Here is a 19,760-nt window from a genome sequence, read left to right as displayed (position 1 = left end):
GCCCATGACGAGACCAGCTCGTCATGGGCATTGAAGAGGTTAAACCCAAAGCGCCGGTGCCCTCTTCCGGCTTTAATGTATCTACATAAGTAAATATTTTCACCAGGTAGATGGTCTGAATGGAATGCTGGGACTGCGTGGACAAGAATCATTGTTTTATCTAACTGATTCATGTCCCTACATGTGTTGCCTCTTCAGGGCTGTGTGTAGGGTGCTACTGTTAAATAGCCTCCCCGCTAACCCGTCCCTCTTTCACTGCCCGAACCACTTCTCGTATCGCACTCGGAGCTACACCGATAATCTGGACACTATACTCATCTGATGCCTCCCTCGCTGATACTCTCAAAGTTCCTACTCCCACAACCCGCCAGGCCATCATCAACTTCTGCACGATTATTCAATTTGATCTAGCAGGTCGAGGTCACACCAACCCCTCTCTACACCAGCTTCAAAGGCTCTATCTTTTTTTAAGGTCTGGCTGCAAATAATTTTCAAAGCCTTTCGCGAGCACTCGTGTGATCAGTACATGGCCACAGCAAAGCGCAGATGATTGTGCTACACTCTTTGCGTTGTGGTCTTGGTGATACGGGAAAGTAGCTACTTACTGCACACCCAGCCAGTGAAGACTTGTCAGCAGCACCACCGACTCTTTGGGTCCTGGTAGGGCTTCACATTGGAGCCACGCAACCATGCTAGATGCATTTTCTTGGCCCCTTCCTTTGGCCTTCTCTTGTAACTCTCCAAAGAGTTTATACAGAGCAAGCAAACACATTGTATTTGCCAGTGCTTGTTACAAAAAATACACCATAGAGTTCTTCACAACCTTTAACCCTTTCAGTTCTCTCTCATCACCTACCTTCTTAGCCTTTCACTCTGTCTCGCTCCATTCTAAATAAATTACTTCCCTTAAACCTGCTAATGCTTATTGTAGGCCCCACTAAAAATGAAGGTCTCGGATAACTTGTCAACACATCAAGGTTTCTTTTCTGCTTTTGTTTACCTCCGATGCCAGAAGCAAACAAATGAATGAAAAGATATGTATAAAAGAATGAACACACTGGCCTCAGTTCCTATCACTTTATAACGGAACGTATGTGTTTTTAGGTCTCGCCTGGCGAACACAGCGCGAAGCGCTGTGGCCAGCGAGATCTATTGTTGCTGACTTGCCTCGGAAGTGGGACAGGAGATGGGCACGCGCAAGGCTTTTGGAGGATTTGAGCCGGTGTACGCGCACGTGAACATGCACGTGCACACACGCAATGTTCACATCTCCTGTCCCGCTTCCGACGACATGCCAGCCCCGTTGGAGGCTCCGTGTGGGCTATTGTTGGCGTAAAGTGTAATTCTGAGCAACAATAGCCCACACGGAGCACCCCCCAGCCCTTCTTTACTCACCGGGTTGCTCTTCTGCAGGGGGGCTCCTCCTCGCGGCTGCAGCACTTCTCTTGCAGGGCTTCCCTTCACTACTTGGAGCCCCGCGCTGTCGTGGTCATCCTCGGCCGCTGCACTCTTCACCCGGGCCCCCGCCTGGGACCCGGGGCTTCTCTCCACTCCGGCCGCCACCGCGGGGCTCTCTCTCCAGCATGGGAGCCCCGCGTTAGCACGGCACGCCGGTTTCTGTTTTTGCTGGAGCAGGCCCCGCCCACGTCCCGGGCAAGGGCGCCTGACTTCCGGCTTGAAGACTAGTTTTTTAATTGTATCTGTCTCCCCCTTCTTTTTTTTTAATTTTTTTTTTTAATTTGTCTCTCCCCCGATCGCTGTTTATTTTTTAATAATTAACTAATGAAGCCCATGCCGAGGCTCGAACCCTGTTCTTTAGCTCCTAAGTCAGCAGCGTGTACAGCCTGCCATCCGTTTGGGTCAGGTTACAAATGCTTTCACTTTCGGGGCTTCACTGCGGCGTTTTGTTTGTATAGCGGCCCATTTAATGGTTCTGTGAGTTTGGTGTTTTTTTATTCGAGTGTGCGAAATTGAATAGTTAACGTGTTCTCTTGGTGCTGTGGAGGGTAATTTGCAAGAAGTGGGATGCGCTGTGATATTCGGAGACCATTTGCCTTTTCTTCGTGACGGTTAAGTTTGGCTTCCTAATGTGTTATATATTGGTATTGTGAGGATTGGTGTGCGTGAGGAGTGTGAGGTGTTGCTGAGAAGCATCGCTTTCTCAACAATGCGACTTTCATGCGGGTGCAGAAACTAGTGCAATCAAAGTTCATTTTGAGAGAACCAGAACAGTTTCTTAGAATTTAACTTGTTGACTGGTTGGTTGAATTTTAATCCTAGCCTCCCGACTGGACGACATTGTTTGTGATCGTGGGCAAATGACTTGCTCTGTGACTAAGTTCCAATATATGATGACGATGGAGCGCTTACAATGGGGCTAAAGGAACGCTGGGATTAATCTCTCTTTGAATGAGTAGTTTTAAAGTTCGAGTGTATACTTTTACGTATTTGTTTACCTTGAAACTTTCTTAGGAAACAAGCCTGCAAAACTGTCATTGGCGGTTTCCTTGTCGGAGTCGTCGTCCTCATTGAAGCAATCACTGCACATGCTCTGCGTGACAAGATGTGCTGGGGAGGATTCGTTTTTATTGTGTAGTCTTTCCTCTATTGATTTACTCATTTTGTCTGCACCCCTCCAGGGGACGACGCGCTCAATGAGGAAACGTAATGACTGGCTGAAACTAAGCAAGGTGTGCCAGAGTTACATCTATCCGTTTAAATAAGACTCACATCTGCCATAACCAATCTGTGGGATGAACAAAAGCCTGGGAAAAGCAATATTTAGCATGCGCGCTCACAATTGGTAATCGCTGGTTTATTCACATGCAAAGGATGTGATTGCTCCACAGACAGGTGTGAAAGAAAATTAGCGCTTGGCACAATGAAACTACACGAATGTAGCGACAATTTCAGAGGTTTCCCACCCATCTCTCCCCCGCCTCTTACTTTTCTCACTGATTCCGCCCTTCTACATCCACCCCTTACCGTTCCCTCTCTCTTCTCTGTGTAAGGTTTTATGATTGTTCTTCCGCTCTTACATCTACATGTCCCATTCATGTACTGCCATTCACCTCTCATTTGTTTCTCCAGCTTCCTAACTTATTTTTGCTGGTCTGTCCCTTTTACATCCATCTGTCCTCTTTGACCCCCGCGCCTCTTACATTGTCCCGCTGTTTCTGCCGCTCTTATATCCACATCACAAAAGTCTGATGCCGCAGGGACGCACACATATACCGCAGCAACTCAAATGGACTTGGGAACCTGCATATCCAAGCAATACCTGGTCCCCCCGTCAGAATTTTTAATGAGCAACACCATTATGCTTACTGATCTGTGAAAGTTAAGTGCATTAACGCATTTAATAACATGAAGCCTACATGAGTCTTCTAAACCTGAACAACAAATACATAACCTACATGGACCACCATGATGCGTCCATAGATTGTTTTTGCATTGCAATAATAAATATATAAAGTATGACAACACAACGTGACACCAAAATATATATCAGTAGCTTTGGGAGCAGCTTCACCCTGACTATGCTTTTTACAAGTATCCCCGGCCTCCAGCATGTAACTCTACCTTTCTCTAACTCTCTTTTCAATCTCTATCTCATTCTCTTTCTCTCTCTCTTCACTCTACCTCACACTTGTATACGCAGATAACTCTAACTATCTCTATGTAGCAACTCGCTCTCCCTTTCTATCATTTTCGCACTTGCTCTCACATAAGTAAAATACATTTCCATTACAACGCCAATAACTCTAACTCTAAAAAAAATGCGAGACCTATTGCATTGCAAATGCTTGTTTACAGTATGTCGGAAGTCTGCCTTGCATCACTAATAGATAGATGTCTTCTGTGCGTGTCATCCACTGAACACCAGCAGGGAGTGTGTAAATTATTTATTAGTGCTATATGACTCAGCTGTGGTCACCTTAAGGAACTTAGCAATTAAAGCAGGATTACTGAAAGCGACAACCATAAGAGAGCAGAATTATAGGAAGCGTAAAGGATTTTCAACCCTAAAGTGAAGAGACCTCACTCTTTTTACGCCCAGCACATCCACGCTAGAGGCTGCATCTTCTGTGCATCTGGAGGTAAAATGCTTTTAAGGGGGAACTCGAACACAAAGCAATTAGCAGTGGGATTGGCTGGTAATGGAGGCAACCTACTAAACAAGCATTGGCATAGCCAATAGGTCTCGCCTTTGGGACCTTATAAGTAATTAGTTATGCAGCACAATATCCTTGGTGCAACATCAACTGTTGCATGGCTAAACACTTATAAGGTCCCAAAGGCGAGACCTATTGGCTATGCCAATGCTTGTTTTCCCCTGCAAATGGAAATAAACAAAGGGATTGTGGTGCTGAAATCACCATCCTCCCAGCTTTCAGGGACTGACAGACTATTGTCAGAAAACGACATTTTTTTACACAGTTTTGGCATTTTACTGGGACGTGCCTATTTTGTGTGCTTTCAAACTCCTTCAAGCTAGAGGTAGAAATGGGTATGAAAGCAATAATGGATCCTGGAAAGCTATACATTTCAGAAAAGAAGACACAATTCTGAATTCAGCAAGGGGTCATTTGTGTAGATCCTTCAAGGGTTTTTTATAGAAACTAACAGTTTAAAATAGGAAAAATTGAAAATCAGTTTGAAAAAACAGCCATTTGAGCCAAAGTTTTCACCTGTAACTTCCTCTAAGGATGACAGATTTTTGAAAGCAATATACCATTATACCCGCTGGACCCTTCTGGTTGTGGGGATATATAGGACTTGTATGTTTACTAAGAACCTGAGTAACCCAGAGGCAATAACTGAGCAGCGTCTTGCAATGGTTTTTATTGTGTACTGTGTGTATAGCAATTCATTTGGGAAAATATAAACAGTGAAAAATCAGTATGAAAGATACCTATGTATTTCTCAAATGGGATAAAATTATAAAGTTTAGAAACAGTAGCTATTTGCACATCTCCGAAATTGTGAATACCCATACTAGCATGTGAATTATAGGACATTTTTCAAAGGGACTTCTTTTTTACACATTGTCTTACATTTGGAATGCAGAAATGCATCGAAAGTCAATAGGTAATAACACTTGCACCACAAGCATGTGTTGCCCTGAGTCTCCCTCTAAAAATGGTACCTCACTTGTGTGGGTAGGTCTAGTGCCCGCGACAGGAAACGGCCCAAAACGCTACATGGACACACTGCACTTTTACAGTGAAAACGGGCCCTTTTTTTGCAATGTGCCTAGCTGTAGATTTTGAGCCCAAGCTCTGCTGGCTCCTAGGGAAACCTAGCAAATCTATAAATTTTTTGAAACTAGACACCCAGGGGAATCCAAGATGGGGTGACTTGTCTGGCTCGCACCAGGTTCTGTTACCCAGAATCCCTTGCAAACCTCAAACTTTGTAAAAACAAAAAAAACATTTTTCCAACATTTCTGTGGATCCACAAAATTCCACCCACCCAGCATTCTCCAAAGTCTCCAGATACAAATGGTACCTCACTCGTGTGGGTGGCCCAAGTACCCGCGACAGGCAAGGGCCCAAAACGTATTGAGGAGACATCAAAATTACCTATCACAAAACTACCTGGTTTTGCAAGGGGGTCACCTGTGTGTTTGGCCCGGGGATCGGCGGCCACCTAGGGAAACCTACCAACCCACACATTTCTGAAAACTAGACAACCGGGGTTGTCCAGGGAGGTATGGAATGCTTGGATCCCCCAACATTTTCCTATCTAGAATCCCATGCAAACCTTAAATTTAGCTGAAAAAAAACACTTTTTCTCAAATTCTTGTGTGAGAAAGTTGTGGGATCACCGGGCTGACACAAATTTCCTACCACCCAGTGTTCCCCCAAGTCTCCCGATAAAAATGGTACCTTACTCATGTGGGTGGCCCAAGTACCTGCGTCAGGCAAGGGCACAAAACGGTTTGAGGTGACATCAAAATTACCTATCACAAAATGACCTAGTTTTGCAAGGGGGGGTCATCTGGGTTTTTGGCCCCGGGCTCGGCGGCCATCTTGGGAAACCTACCAAACGCACACATTTCTGAAAACTAGACACCCGGGGGAGTCCAGAGAGGTATGGCGTGTGTGTATCCCCCAAACGTTTTCCTACCAAAAATCCCCTGCAAACCTCAAATTTTGCTGAAAAAAGACATTTTCCACATATTTTTGAGTGGAATCACCGTGCCGGCACAAATTTCTTACCAGACAGCGTTCCCCTCAGTCTCGCGAGTAAAATTATACCTCACCTGTGTGGGTGGGGTTAAGCGACCGACGTTTGCGCCAAAGATTGCATCCCCTCTTTATTAAACCATGGAAGAGTATGTACGCACACCACCCGGTTCAGAAGACATCTTTTTCCTTACTCCAAACTGCCAAAATAGGGCTTTATTTGTAGTATTTAGCGGCTGTTAGTCGAAGGCTTAAGAACACCTTATATAAGAAGTGACAAGATTCATACTGATGGATTAGGATTTTTAAATCTCAGGAGGGTGTAATCATCACAAACACCATTGGGCTATGGACCTTTTTAGGTCTCGCCTGAGCCAGCGCATGCGCTGCTCTGCGAGACATTTAGTAAGGGGCTTTTCAAGTGCTACCAGAGGCTTTTGGTGGCCTCAAGCTTGCGTTCACGAGCGCATGCACGCGCGCAGCCGGCATCTTTCTTTCCTCCATCACGGGTCATTAAGTGCATCGCGATCTCTTTCTCTTTCGCGGCCCTGCACAGTGCTGAGGCGCCATCTAGCTTTCCTCTCGCTCTCCCTGTGCGCGCCCGCACCACTCGCACGCGCACACAACTCCCGGTCGCGGCCACACGTTTTCTTTTTGCTCGTGGCCAATGCTTGTTTCTTTTTCTCCTGGTGCTTCCGGTCGTGGCCGCACGTTTTCTTTTTGCTCACGGCCAATGCTTGTTTTCTTTTTGGAAGAAAAGCGTCATTTAGGGAAACTTTCGTACCTGACACTTAAAGCAATAGCAACATGAAGATTAAGTTAATGCTGTTCGCTAGATTAGCTCTTTTGCAAACAACCCCCAACCCGTTAACATATCTGATAGGTGAATATCCGCCAGAGCTCAACAATTGGCCAGAACGTGTTACTTAAGCCTCCTGGTGTCCAGTGTCTGTGCTTCAAATCTACACACCCTTTAAGGAAGGATTTTTGGAGCACCAGACATAATCACAGTTTGGTGTTTACGCGCTTGTTACTAACGGCGAGGCGCTAAAGAGCTTTATGGATAGGTAACATCATTAGCATGCTACTCACGGGGCTACATATATCATTAGAGACTTTGTTGTGCACACAGAGATACGGACGGTTGTAAGCTGGCACAAGCTTTGTAAGCCATCTGCCATGCAATCTATTCCATACAGTTGTCCCAAACTGTTGTGCGGTGTCCCATGCGATGTGTCCGGAAGGAGTTCTACTATCTATCACGCCGGGGCGATGACGCTCCTTCTGCGGGCATCTGAACTGGTCATGGAGAGCTTACAATGTGTTCACCAACTAACAAGGTGAGGGAATCCACGTGAATTAATGACCGAAGCTGCTGACGTTCGAACTGGGGGAACACGCTTGAGTCCCGGCACCAGCACAGCATCCTGTGATTCTGGTCAAATCACTTAAGCACTTTAATTGCCTCGAGACAAGTTTGCATGATATAAAACTGCACATTCAGTGATACCCACACCTCAAGCTATTTTCAATGATGTAGGAAGCCGGGCTAGACAATCTTAACGGAAGTAACCAAGGGCTCAACAACTCAATACTACCTTATGTTACAGTATGTGTTACAACATGAGTTCACGCTAGCTTGCTATCTAGGACTTCCTGCATTTTATATATTTTTTCAATTTCTTACATCACCAGTTTTCATCTAGAACATTCTTTAATGTTTCTCAGTTGGGCACATGGAGCAGGAAGTGTGACATGCTGCAGTTTCCTCTGCTTGCTGATGAGTGCTTTGTGGATAGGTAACATCATTAGCATGCTACTCACGGGGCTACATATATCATTAGAGACTTTGTCATGCACACAGAGATACGGACGGTTGTCACGCTGGCACAAGCTTTGTAAGCCATCTGCCATGCAATCTATTCCATACAGTTGTCCCAAACTGTCGCGCGGTGTCTCATGTGATGTGTCCGGAAGGAGCTCTACAGTCTGTCACGCAGGGGCGATTACGCTGCTTCTGCGGGCATCTGAACTGGTCATGGAGAGCTTACAATGTGTCCACCAAGTAACAAGGTGAGGGAATCCACGTGAATTAATGGCCAAAGCTGCTGACGTTCGAACTGGGGGAACACACTCGAGTCCCGGCGCCAGCACAGCATCCTGGGATTCTGGGCAAATCACTTAATAACTTCTTGTTTATAAAAGAAATGCTTTTGACCTTGTGCAATGCAATCTGATTCTAAAGTAAACCACTTTAATTGCCTTGAGACAAGTTCACGGGATATAAAACTGCACATTCATGAATACCCACACCTCAGGCTATTTTCAATGACGTAGGAAGCCGGGCTAGATAATCTTAACGGAAATAACCAAGGGCTCAACAACTCAATACTACCTTATGTTACAGTATGTGTTACAACGTGAGTTCACACTAGCTTGCTATCTAGGACTTCCTGCATTTTATGTATTTTTTCAATTTCTTACATCACCAGTTTTCATCTAGAACATTCTTTAATGTTTCTCAGTTGGACACATGGAGCAGGAAGTGTGACATGCTGCAGTTTCCTCTGCTTGCTGATGACGGTGTCATTTCCTGTCATTCATTGGTGTGCTCTTCCAGGGAGTTCAAAATGAACCTTGGCCGAATTTACTGCGGTGTGAAGCACTTCCAACTCTTTATGTTTGCCTAATATCCCCAACTGTACTTCGCACATATGTTCTCAGTCACTTTTCTTTGTTCAAAAGTTACATTTATTTTTGTCATGATTATTAGTGGGTGTTCCAGGCCTGAGAACTCTATTGAAGGGAGAAGAAATCAAGTCCAATGCATCACAACCCGGTGGGGGGCGGAGAGTCACAACGCAACACGATCAAGCCATTATTGTCGCAACAAGGGCCTCTGCAGAGCTCTGTGGACCCACAAACAAAAACCCACTAAATTTAGTCGCGGAGGTCAAACGTAAGAGATTAACCCTTAAGGAAACAGTCTGGGAACATAAGGTGGCAAGAACCAACAGGAATGAAAAACCATATACCAGCTGCAGAAAGACCCAGTCCATATGCGCTTCTGGGAGCACGTGAACAAATAAAAAAGCTGCATGGAATCAAGGAAGTATGGCATCCCAGAAGCTGCTTGATCTGACACATAACAGAGTTATACCTGGCCACCCGGTCATTCATCAGTCAGTCCGGGGTCATGGTTGTTAAGCAAATCTACTCCGCTGATGTTCCTACTGGGGAGCCAGCCAACCAGCCTAGGAATAGAGACAGCTCAGAGCATGATCTATCCTTACAACCACATAAGACCTGTCATTCAGTAGCCAAACATACAAATTGCAGGAAGGCTGAAAGCATAATTCGCACATGAGAAAGGACGGGGCTCCCAATCCCAGTGGCTTACCAGCGTCCTTGTTTTTAATTTTTTTATTTCTCTTTATTGGCATTTTGAGATATCATAGACATAATGCATTTCAAGGATTGCCTGGGCATAACATTACCTCTTGTCAACATTACATTTCTTATAAACAAAAGAAAAACAAGCATTGGCATAGCCAATATGTCTCGCTTTTGGGACCTTATTAGTGTTAACCCATGCAACAGTTGATGTTGTTGCACCAAGGATATTGTGCTGCATAACTAAATACTTATAAGGTCCCAAAAGCGAGACCTATTGGCTATGCCAATGCTTGTTCAATATGGAGAGAGGACTAGGCGCAGTCATTTACATATAGTTTAGACCAATGGCGATTCTACACAAAATAAAGAATTGTAGTGAGTTCAAATTTATTTATTGACTAACTTAGATATCTCCAAGTTATTAATTTATTAAGTATTCTGATTTTAATATCTTTATTATACGTTTAAATGGTCCAAGAGCCCATATTTCAGTATAAGAAAAAAAGAGCATTAATATGAAACACATAATGAATACAAAATACCGAAAAAGTGAGTTCCATATAAAATAAACCTCTACTCTAAATTAAGCAGATATAAGTAGAGAAGGGACATTTGGTTACTCAAATCAGGTATGGTGTCAGCTTCAGAAAATCTAATAAAGGTGTCTGATGAGAGAATATGAATGCCTAGGCATAAAGCCTTTGCAGAAGGGCAGTGGAGGTCAGAAATACTATGAAGGGTCTTCTCAGTTCGACCTCAGAGAGCATTTCCTTTCTAGTTTAAAGAACACACACTATTATTATTCAACAAGACACTAGTTTGTAACTTTACGGCTTCTTCTCACTCTCGGGATCCAATCATATTACTCCAGACTCTGGGAGCAGTTGTCAATGTATGTCTATGGCCTTGAATTATTACACTGGACAGACTGTCGGGTACAGTCAGCTATTCCTTCAAGTTGCTCTCCCACCCCGGCATCTTCTTTCAACGAGAACCTCACTATCAGTTTTATAATACGCAACAATAAACTATTCACTAGCTAGAAAAAGACTTCTGGGAGAACACAGCATCAGCGTTCTCGGCAGCCTTAGTGATTGAACAAGAGTCTCAAGATCTGGTTCCAGGGTGAATCAACCAATCCTGATAAGTAAATGCTGTTGGAAATGTGTGTTTGTGGCCATTGTGTTGCTTTGTGTCTAAGAAATGAGTCTTTTACCTAGAATGACACCCAAGGATTTAGTTCAGCCAATTATAATAGGTTTATAGCCAAGGGCATTACTTGAGTTGATCCATGATTGAACTGGTAGTGGTGACTAGAAGATTAGATGAGAAGAATGTTAGTCTTTGATTGATTTAGTTTTAAATGATAAGCAGTCATCCAGCCTGAACAAATTTTCGAGTATGAATGAGGCAAAGCACATCATTGGGCAAGGAGCTCTTGAGATATATCAGTGTATCGGATGCATAATGATGATTTAGGATAACAGAATGATTAAGTATAACCCCCAAGTGGTTTTACATACAAATAAAAAGGTGTGAGAGCCTGAATAGAGCCAAAAATCAAGCCCCAAATTTAAATCAACAGAAGTTCTAAGGCAGGGGTCAATATCTATCCACTTAGACCCATTTGTTAAGTAAGAGGTGAACTACTTCAGGACCACTCTATCAATGTCCACGTTTTTTTTAGGGTTTCAGTGAGAATATAGTGATTTCATTGTATCATGACAGCTAATAGGTTGAGAAGGACAAGGAGACAGGAGTGGCCTGAATCATTAATGTGGTGTACTTAGAGAATGGCGGTTTCTGTGCTGCAAACTGGACAGAACCCTGTCTGGCGCTCATTGAAGACATTATTAAGAACGTGTTGAGTAAGTGTGTTGCAACACAGCTTTCAATAAGATTTGCGTGAAAAGAACACCTGAAACAGGGCGAAGATTATTGAGGTCACTCACATCTGCAAAGGGTTTTTGAGAAGTGGGGTGACTTGGCCAATCTTTTTTCTCTTTTTTTAAACTTTATTTTTCATTTTTTGACAACAAAAATATATCAACAACGATACAGCATGTAGGGGCATATCTTCGATGTAGTTGGTGATAATCAGTACAGGTAGTAGCATTAGAGATAGCAAGTCATGATAGAGGTACATATTCATCCATAAGTGTAACATTGTGAGATACAGGCATGAGATATACCAAACATGCACAGGTCGCTGACTACTAGAATCAAGTTTCTCGCCCTCCATTATCATCAGGCTGATTTTCCCCATCCGACCCGCTTCCCCCACTCTCTAGCGTAGTGTGGGCGGTGTTCTTCCCCTCCGTCAACCTTGAAGTACACATTTCCCGCCAGTACATCAGGTCAGCCTGTAGTTTCTCGTCCCTACGGATAAGTTTCATATGTGCATCTTCGGCCAGAGACCACTCCCGCACATCCTGAAGCCAGACTGGCAATTCCGGGCCTCTCTGTCCCATCCATGTTATGGCCACCCTGCGCCTAGCCAGCACCAGCATTAATTGCAACAATTTATATGGAATTTTCCTTTTCTTGGGCTTCCTCACGGATGCAAGTAGGCAGCTCACTGGTTCTAGTTCCAACTGGAGGCCCGTGGCATCACTTATCTTACGGACCACCCCTGTCCAGAACTGCCTGACTACTTAGCAGTCCCATGCCAAATGCAGAAAGCCCGCTCCTGCCATGGTGCATCTCGGGCATCTATTGTCCCTGTCACGTGAAATGCGATGTAATCCTACCGGGGTTGAGTAGGTGCGATGTAGGAAATTGAAGTGTGTCAGTTTAAATCTGGCTTTGCAGGAGACAGTGTGTGTGAGAGTGCCTATGTATGCCCATTGTTTCTCCTCCAACTGGGTGCCTAAATCCTTCTCCCAGGCAGCCCTGGATGGCGGCATCGGGGGCGCGGATCCCGTTTCATGGCTTTGTAGAGGAGAGAGATCAGTTTGCGACCAGCACCACACGTTAGAAGGATATCTAATGTTTGTGTCGGAGACTTGGCCAATCTTAGCGCAAACACAGTGTTCTCATTGTCTCAGTGAAAGATTTATTAAAGTGGCCTTATGAGGTAACAGGTGGCAAGCCAAGTTGTTTGCAATATTCCATGGTAAGAGATCCGTGAAATAGAGAATTTACTTTTCGGGATCATTTTTTATCTAAATCATCATCCAAAACAAAGTCAAAGTGTTGCCAAGTAACCATGGATTTGCAAGTAGATTTCTTTTTCAACTGTGAGTCCGGGAGGACAGGCGTAGGTTGCTCAGTTTATTTGACCTTGTGATTGAAGAAATTAGCAAATTCTGCTGTATCAGCTGATGGGCCTTCAAATCTGATGGGAGTAGGAGTATTATTCACAACTCTGACTGATTCAAATAGTTCTATGTGGCGGCTATTAGCTGTGTTAATTAGAGATTTGAATGAGTCGCCTTGGCAATGAAGATCTTTCTTTTGTAGAGTGTCCCGGTTGCTTGTCAGCTGTGCCAGGTTGGGGAATAGGCCTGTCTCCAATTCTTCTCCAGCAGTCTTAACAATTTGCTTTCTTCAATCAGATCTTTTCAGAACCAAAAAATGTGTATTCCTTTTGTTCATTAGCGAGGCTAAGTCATTCAGCAGTTTAGATATACAATCTTTTAATTACAATTTTGACACGTTGGTATAATCTCTAATAGTGGTAATATATTCACTGTTAGTGTAGCAGAGTTGTAGATGTTAATAGTTTTGGTGTCATGAAAGTCTTTTAGTACCATGTTTGGTTGGCTATGGGTTACAGTGTGTGAGAATAACAAAGAAAAATGTATAGGATGGTGATCAGACAAATCAACAGGTAATCAACTGTAAGCAAGACGCTTTAGGCATACTCCGGTCCGATGTGGAACCTTTGGGTTGTGTGGGTATGTGGCTGTCATGAAAAATCACTGACTGTTGTGTCTTTATTTTCACCCCAGTGGAGATCGCAATTGCCTAGACCAATGTTACTCGACCATCCCCTTCAACCCTGGGAATAGACTGGCTGGTCATGTACCCCAAGCATTCCATGAACAATGTTGCATCATCACCAGAAAGACGAAAGATGACATTTAGTCTAATGGGAGAGTTCTGTTGCAAGTTGAGTTCTAGCCACTGACAAGATAAGAACAAATCAGTCTTTACACTGAATTGCATTGTTCTAAAGTACTGCAATTCTTCGCCCTGTTCTACTAACGCAATTGCATTGGATAATAGAATAAAAATTGTAGGGAGCAGGAGGTTTATAACATTGTGAGAATTTTAACCACGTTTCCATGAGTACTCATAGATCTAGGTTCTAACTGACAATAATATCACCAATTTCCAGTCTGTGGTTCACTGCAAAGCTACAGTTGTAAAGAATACAAAGCACAAACGAACTGATATTATTGTGTGTGGAGTGGCCAATGGAGCTGTCAGATTCTGTCTAAAATTACTATGCAACACTATCCATGAAGGGTTGGTCTTTCGATTTGTCCTATGTATGGAAATAATAGGGCTAGCACGCATTGAGATAGTAACCAAGATAGCAGGATCAGCAAAGGCTGATCAGATAGCATCTGCAAAGAAATAAAGCCAATCCTGAATGCCCCACAACTGCGGACCCAGTGCCCACATGAACGTTCAAATGCCATTGCTACAGCCTGCGCACCAAGCAGAAACCTGGGAGAACTGTGAGTGAAGTTCAGTTGTTTACAAATGAAACTAATGTGTATACGTGATATAAAATATGGGCCACATGGAAATCAGAAAGCATATTTATAACATCTCTCCATCCCACTCCCCCACTCCTTGTTTAACATAGGAAGTATTCCTCTGTCAGGTAGTCACAAAATCTCATGGGAACAGCGCCCATTCGACCTCTTGTGCTAGCCTAATTTCTCACATCCCACAACTTTTCTTGATACTCGCTGGCCCACTTTAACCCTTTCAGTCATTTCCAGGTAACACAATACTCGGTTTTATTGATCTTCTTGCTCTTTCATTGCTTCCATCTTCTTAATTCAAACCGTACAAAATACTACCCTTTCCTCCTGTTTCTGTCTTACTGCATCCACTCAAGATCAAGTGATTCTTCAATGTGTTCAATTCCACTTTTCTGCAAAAAATGCTTACATTTTTTTAAAGTTAGGAACCATATGCCATTGTCAGTGACTTTTTTTTGAATACCTATCTACAAAACACACATCTGAAGAACTGTGGCAGATATTTCCTTATATTAAAACGATCTATTTTGTGTTGTAGTCATTTAGTAGAGCCGTATAATGGGGGTCCCCTGACAATTCTTCATTGGACAAAAAAGTTGAGGGCCAGTTCTACCTCACTTTATAAAGAAACATCACAGGAGTTAAGGGCACACTCACACTGTTATAATGAATGCAGCACAGATGGCACCGATTAAGTTTTATCTTAAAATCTTTCTGTATTGAGTGCCCTCAGTGGGTTTATTTCACCTTTCTGCATGTTCGCATAGTTTCTGCTCTTCAAGAGTTAACTTTGTAAGCAGGACTCCCAATTGAGGTTATCAGTCTCTCGCCTTGACCACTTAAAACACACTCTAAAAACTGCTTGTTAATCCAACTGCAGGGACCTCGCTCTCTGCAATGCATTGACTGATTTCTTTGGCACTTAATAAACGTTCATCCATTTTGCATATCACTTTCCACTGACTTTCATCAACAGCTGTGCTCCTTAGCAACCCACTTTCCATCCATGCCACTGCTACACCATGTTCAAGGTCATTTTCTTTCCCTCAAACGTATTCACACTCAGATCATATGACAAATAATTGGCATAAACGTACTTTGCGCCTACTCATCGATTCCCTACTGCTTAATGAATACTTTGCTTCTGTTGCCTTATGTTTTCTGGAAGCATGTCTATCATTTTCTTTCTGTTCCCCCATCAATTTGCACCAAGACAGTCCCTAGATCCTTTTGACTTGCATCCACGCTCTCAATCAGTGTGTTTTTCCTATTGAATTTAGTTCAGAGTTGTTTTTGGACAATTCCTCTCTGGCCATTTCAAGGTCTTTGTTACATTGGCTGTCCCTTGAAAATTCCTCATCGTTTTTAGGTCTCGCCTGAGCCAGCGCATGCGCTGGCCTGGCGAGGCATTTAGTCTGTGGGCCTTTAAAAGTGCTACCACAGCTTTTTGGCTGGCCTAGAGCGTGTGGTTACACGCACAATGACGAGCAGAGGCGCCATCTGGCTTTCCTCTCTCATCATGGTGCGCGCACATCGCACACCACTTGCCAACCTCATTCACTTTTGCCGTCGCGCGCGCCACCTCTCTCCCACCACAGACCGCGTCCGGCTCCTCCCGCTGGCTGCTGCTGCTGCTCCCGACGCCATCTGGCTTTTCTCACCTTCTGGCTTTAGTTTTTCGGAGTGCAGTTTGGTCTCTTCATTTGTGGTGATTGACTTTCCTTTGCTGTGATCAGGCTGTACATATTTCGTCAACTGAAACCTAATTGTAAGTTGGAAGTCTGTCACTTGTCCCATGCTGGCTGTTTGTTCAGATGGATGTGCTACTTTTCCTATGTGTTCCTGCTGCTGTCAGTCATTGACTCTTCTCTAATATAAATTAACTCCCATCATTTCTCCTACAGCCTGATCAGGAGGATATTTTAGGAAGTTGTTTCTTGAAAAGGCAGCCACTGTGCATAGTTGCATTAACCGAAGGTATATTGAACCAGTGGGGATTGCTGTTACTACGTTTAATGATTCGTTCACATTATCTCTTAAATTGACAAATCTCTTTTGTGAAGCAAGAGAGGTTATTGCTTAGTTGAGGAAAGCTTATTTGAAAAACATCTGTTATGGGGTATTGTTAATCCACGAGAAAGTTTCCGGATGCTGAGCGATTCCATGGCCATTTTGGTAGTTCATGTCTTATTCTTTGAAATGGTCTGATTGCAAAGCCCTGCCTCTCAGGCGTGTTGTGATATAGACTTGATCTATTGATGCTTGGGATATTTTAGATTGTTGAGAATGCGTTCAGTAGACTGCCACTTTCAAAACGGAAACAATGGTAAGTGTGCTGAATGTAAAACTACAGTGTTTATTATGCTTGTAGTTCTTTCTACTTGGTGGGAGACGGCTCCTACACCTGCATAGGGTTCATTGAACACTCTTTACTTTATCAAATACTTTTAGTTTCTATTCAGCTTCTCAGCCCATTCAGTGTAAACTATTTAACTGAGATGGAAGGGAGAAGAATGGGATCAGTGTGCCCTAATTTTAAAGGCACAGCAGTCCATGGTTGGCTTTAATAAGGAGCGGTTCCCAGAATGAAAGAGAGCAGATCATGCAATATTAAAATGCATACTTTTCAAAACTCACATGCTGAAGTTTGGAGAAAAATGGTTGAATTACTAAAATCTATTTAAAGCTGATATTTGACCATTTCCCTGTCTTGCTATCCCTTCTTTCCCTCTCTACTTTCTGTCTGCCTCCCATTAACTTACTCCGAGCTCCTGTTTGTTTTGCTTCTCTAACTCCCACCTCTACTCGCATTTCCCTCCTTCAACTCTCCCTCTTCCTCTCTTGTTGTAAGTTAACTCTCTTTACCTGACCAGAGACTAAATCCTTGCCCTTCTCTCTAACTTACTTCTCTACATACTACACTCTGTGACTAGCTGTCACTTCTCTATACCACCCAATACATTTCTTTCTCTGCCGCACCTTTCTGTCCCATGTCTCATTCCTTTACCTAAACACTCCCTTTTTACCTGTCTATTTATACATACACCATTGCTCTACCTTTTAACTCTCTCTGGGCGTCACACCTCTCTTTCAATAAACCTCAGTGCCCCACAGTTAGTTTTAGTCCACTTTCTTTCACCCTTCTAAGGGCCTGATTTAGAACTCAGTGGACGGGTTAATCCTTCACAACAGTGACAGATATCCTGTCCGCCGAAATATAACTCCTATTTGATATAATGGGATTTATATTTTGACGGACGGGATATCCTTCACCGTTGTGACAGAGTAACCAGTCCACCGAGATCTAAGTCAGGCGCCAAGTCTTCCTTCAGTTTCAAATTGTATTTATGTCCTGTTTTCACAAAAACCATCACATCATTCTTAAACTGATTGCAGCCAGATATTTTTATTGCATCTTCATCTGATGTCACATAGTGATGCAATATAGAAGAGGCAACAGCTTTCGTCCTAGCAATAACAAAACTTCTTCATGTCTGTAAGATTAGAAAACAACAGACTAAGCAATCCAATATGCCTGTTCATCAAAAGGAAAAGAAGGAACGTATGTTTTTATGGAGGAAGATCAACAATTAAAGTAGTCCAAGAGGGAAACCCACAGTTAATTAAACATAAAAATGTGGTTAAGACCACTGAAGGGCATGCTTGACCAGCATACCAATATATATAAGGTGGTACGGGATTTCTGTCTTTCGTACACATTTTATCAAAATTATATTCACAAATATCACCAACACTTTTTTCATAAAGGATCACCTAAGTGCTCTAAGTGATTAGCATCCTTTGTTAAGCCAGTCACTTCAGACTCAATTCCTTTCATTCAGGTCAGAAATGTATGGCAAAATATCAATATCTTTGATCAACATATACATGAATTAGTGCCAGAGATTAAACTATTTTAATTTGCAGTTTTTATCGGAAAATATTTACTAAGGGTCCTTCTACAAGTACATTTAAATAAATCTATTCAATCCAACTGTATGCCTCAATAATCTCAAAAGGCTGGCTATCTGAAGAAAAGCCTGTCACTTTCAATCTGCCTGTAAATGGCCTACTGAAAAAATGTCTGTCACATTTCAAGATTACTTTCAAAAGGCTATACGTGCTTCGCACAGCGAATGATGTCTCATAACATCTGATAAAAGTGACTGAGCTGAGGAATAAACAGCAATGTATCAATCGCACCTTTGAGAGGGCAGTAGAGTTTGAGAAGTCAGTACATTGCCCTAATTCCTACTGAGAACTACTCATCAAAATACCAATCTCAGTCACTCTCCATTAATAACTTGCAACTTTGTAAGTTTGCAGATAAAGGCATTAACGGCCAGAATAACGACCCTAAATTGTGGTCACAAACGGGCAATCGGCCCGTTTGCGAACGCAATTTAGGGCATGGCCATGTAAAAACCTCATTTTGCAAATCATAAATTTTACCAATTTGCTAATTGAGGTTTGCGACTCGCTATTAGGAAGGGGCGTGCCAAGGGTGTCCCTTCCTATTAGCGACTTGCATTTGTATGTATGGATGTTTTGCGCCTGGAATTGCAGTTGCAAAACACTTGCAATTTACCACCTACTTCAAGTAGGTGGTAAACCATTTGCAAACGGAAGGGGTCCCCAGGAGACCCCTTCCCATTTTTGAATGGGTCAAAAAATATTTTTTAAGGGCAGGCAGTGGTCACAGGGACCACAACCTGCCTTAAAAAAATGAAACTTGAATTTTTTTTTTAATGCATCCCGTTATCCTTTAAGGAAAACGGGCTGCATTTAAAAAACAAAACCTGCTTTATTTAAAAGTAGTCACAGACATGGTGGTCTACTGACCCCAGGAGACCATCATCCCGGTGAGTGCTAGCCATTCCTAATGGGGGTAGCAAATTGCGCCTGCCTAATTATTATTAATGAGGCATGCAATTTGCGACCCCATTAGGAATCCCAAACAGTGTCTAAGACACAGTTGTACATCCCAATTTGCGAGTCGCAAATGTGACGCAATTTGCGAGTCTTAAATTGGTGGGTCGTACATCTGGCCCTTAATGTCCTGCTAACATGTTGCATTGCCTGTATAGTACTCAAGATCTTCAAAACTCTCAGTTCCATTTAAACAAGCTTAGGGACCTCTTCATGTTCTGCCATACCTGGTGTTATCCTTGTATTCCCAGACGGTGACAGGAATTTGAGAGTATTGTTCATGTTGTATAAGGGAATCTTATTATTCTCTTTCCTTTGATCTTTCCCTTTTCGTTATAATATTAGAAGTGCAGTCAGTGGCATGCCAGGCACTGTGACATACAGGTAAGTTTGTTCTACCATAATATCATCACCTGAAAATTAAATACGAAATTGTTATGGCAAATGGAAGTATATATGCTTTGAAACAAATAGGTAATCAAAATACCTATTCAAAACGTTGAGCGAAGGACTGCATGGGTCT

General features: G+C 43.0%; 1 protein-coding gene across 1 annotated transcript in view; it reads left to right on the top strand.

Moving 5' to 3' along the window:
- Positions 1-19,760, top strand: part of YBEY (ybeY metalloendoribonuclease) — a 64,311-nt gene that overhangs the window by 1,733 nt on the left and 42,818 nt on the right. The window lies entirely within an intron of this gene.

Source organism: Triturus cristatus, chromosome 3_1 (genome assembly GCF_964204655.1).
Source record: "Triturus cristatus chromosome 3_1, aTriCri1.1, whole genome shotgun sequence".
NCBI classification, from domain to species: domain Eukaryota; kingdom Metazoa; phylum Chordata; class Amphibia; order Caudata; family Salamandridae; genus Triturus; species Triturus cristatus.
Note: the sequence above shows the minus strand (reverse complement) of the source record. Positions and strands in the feature narration are given on the sequence as shown.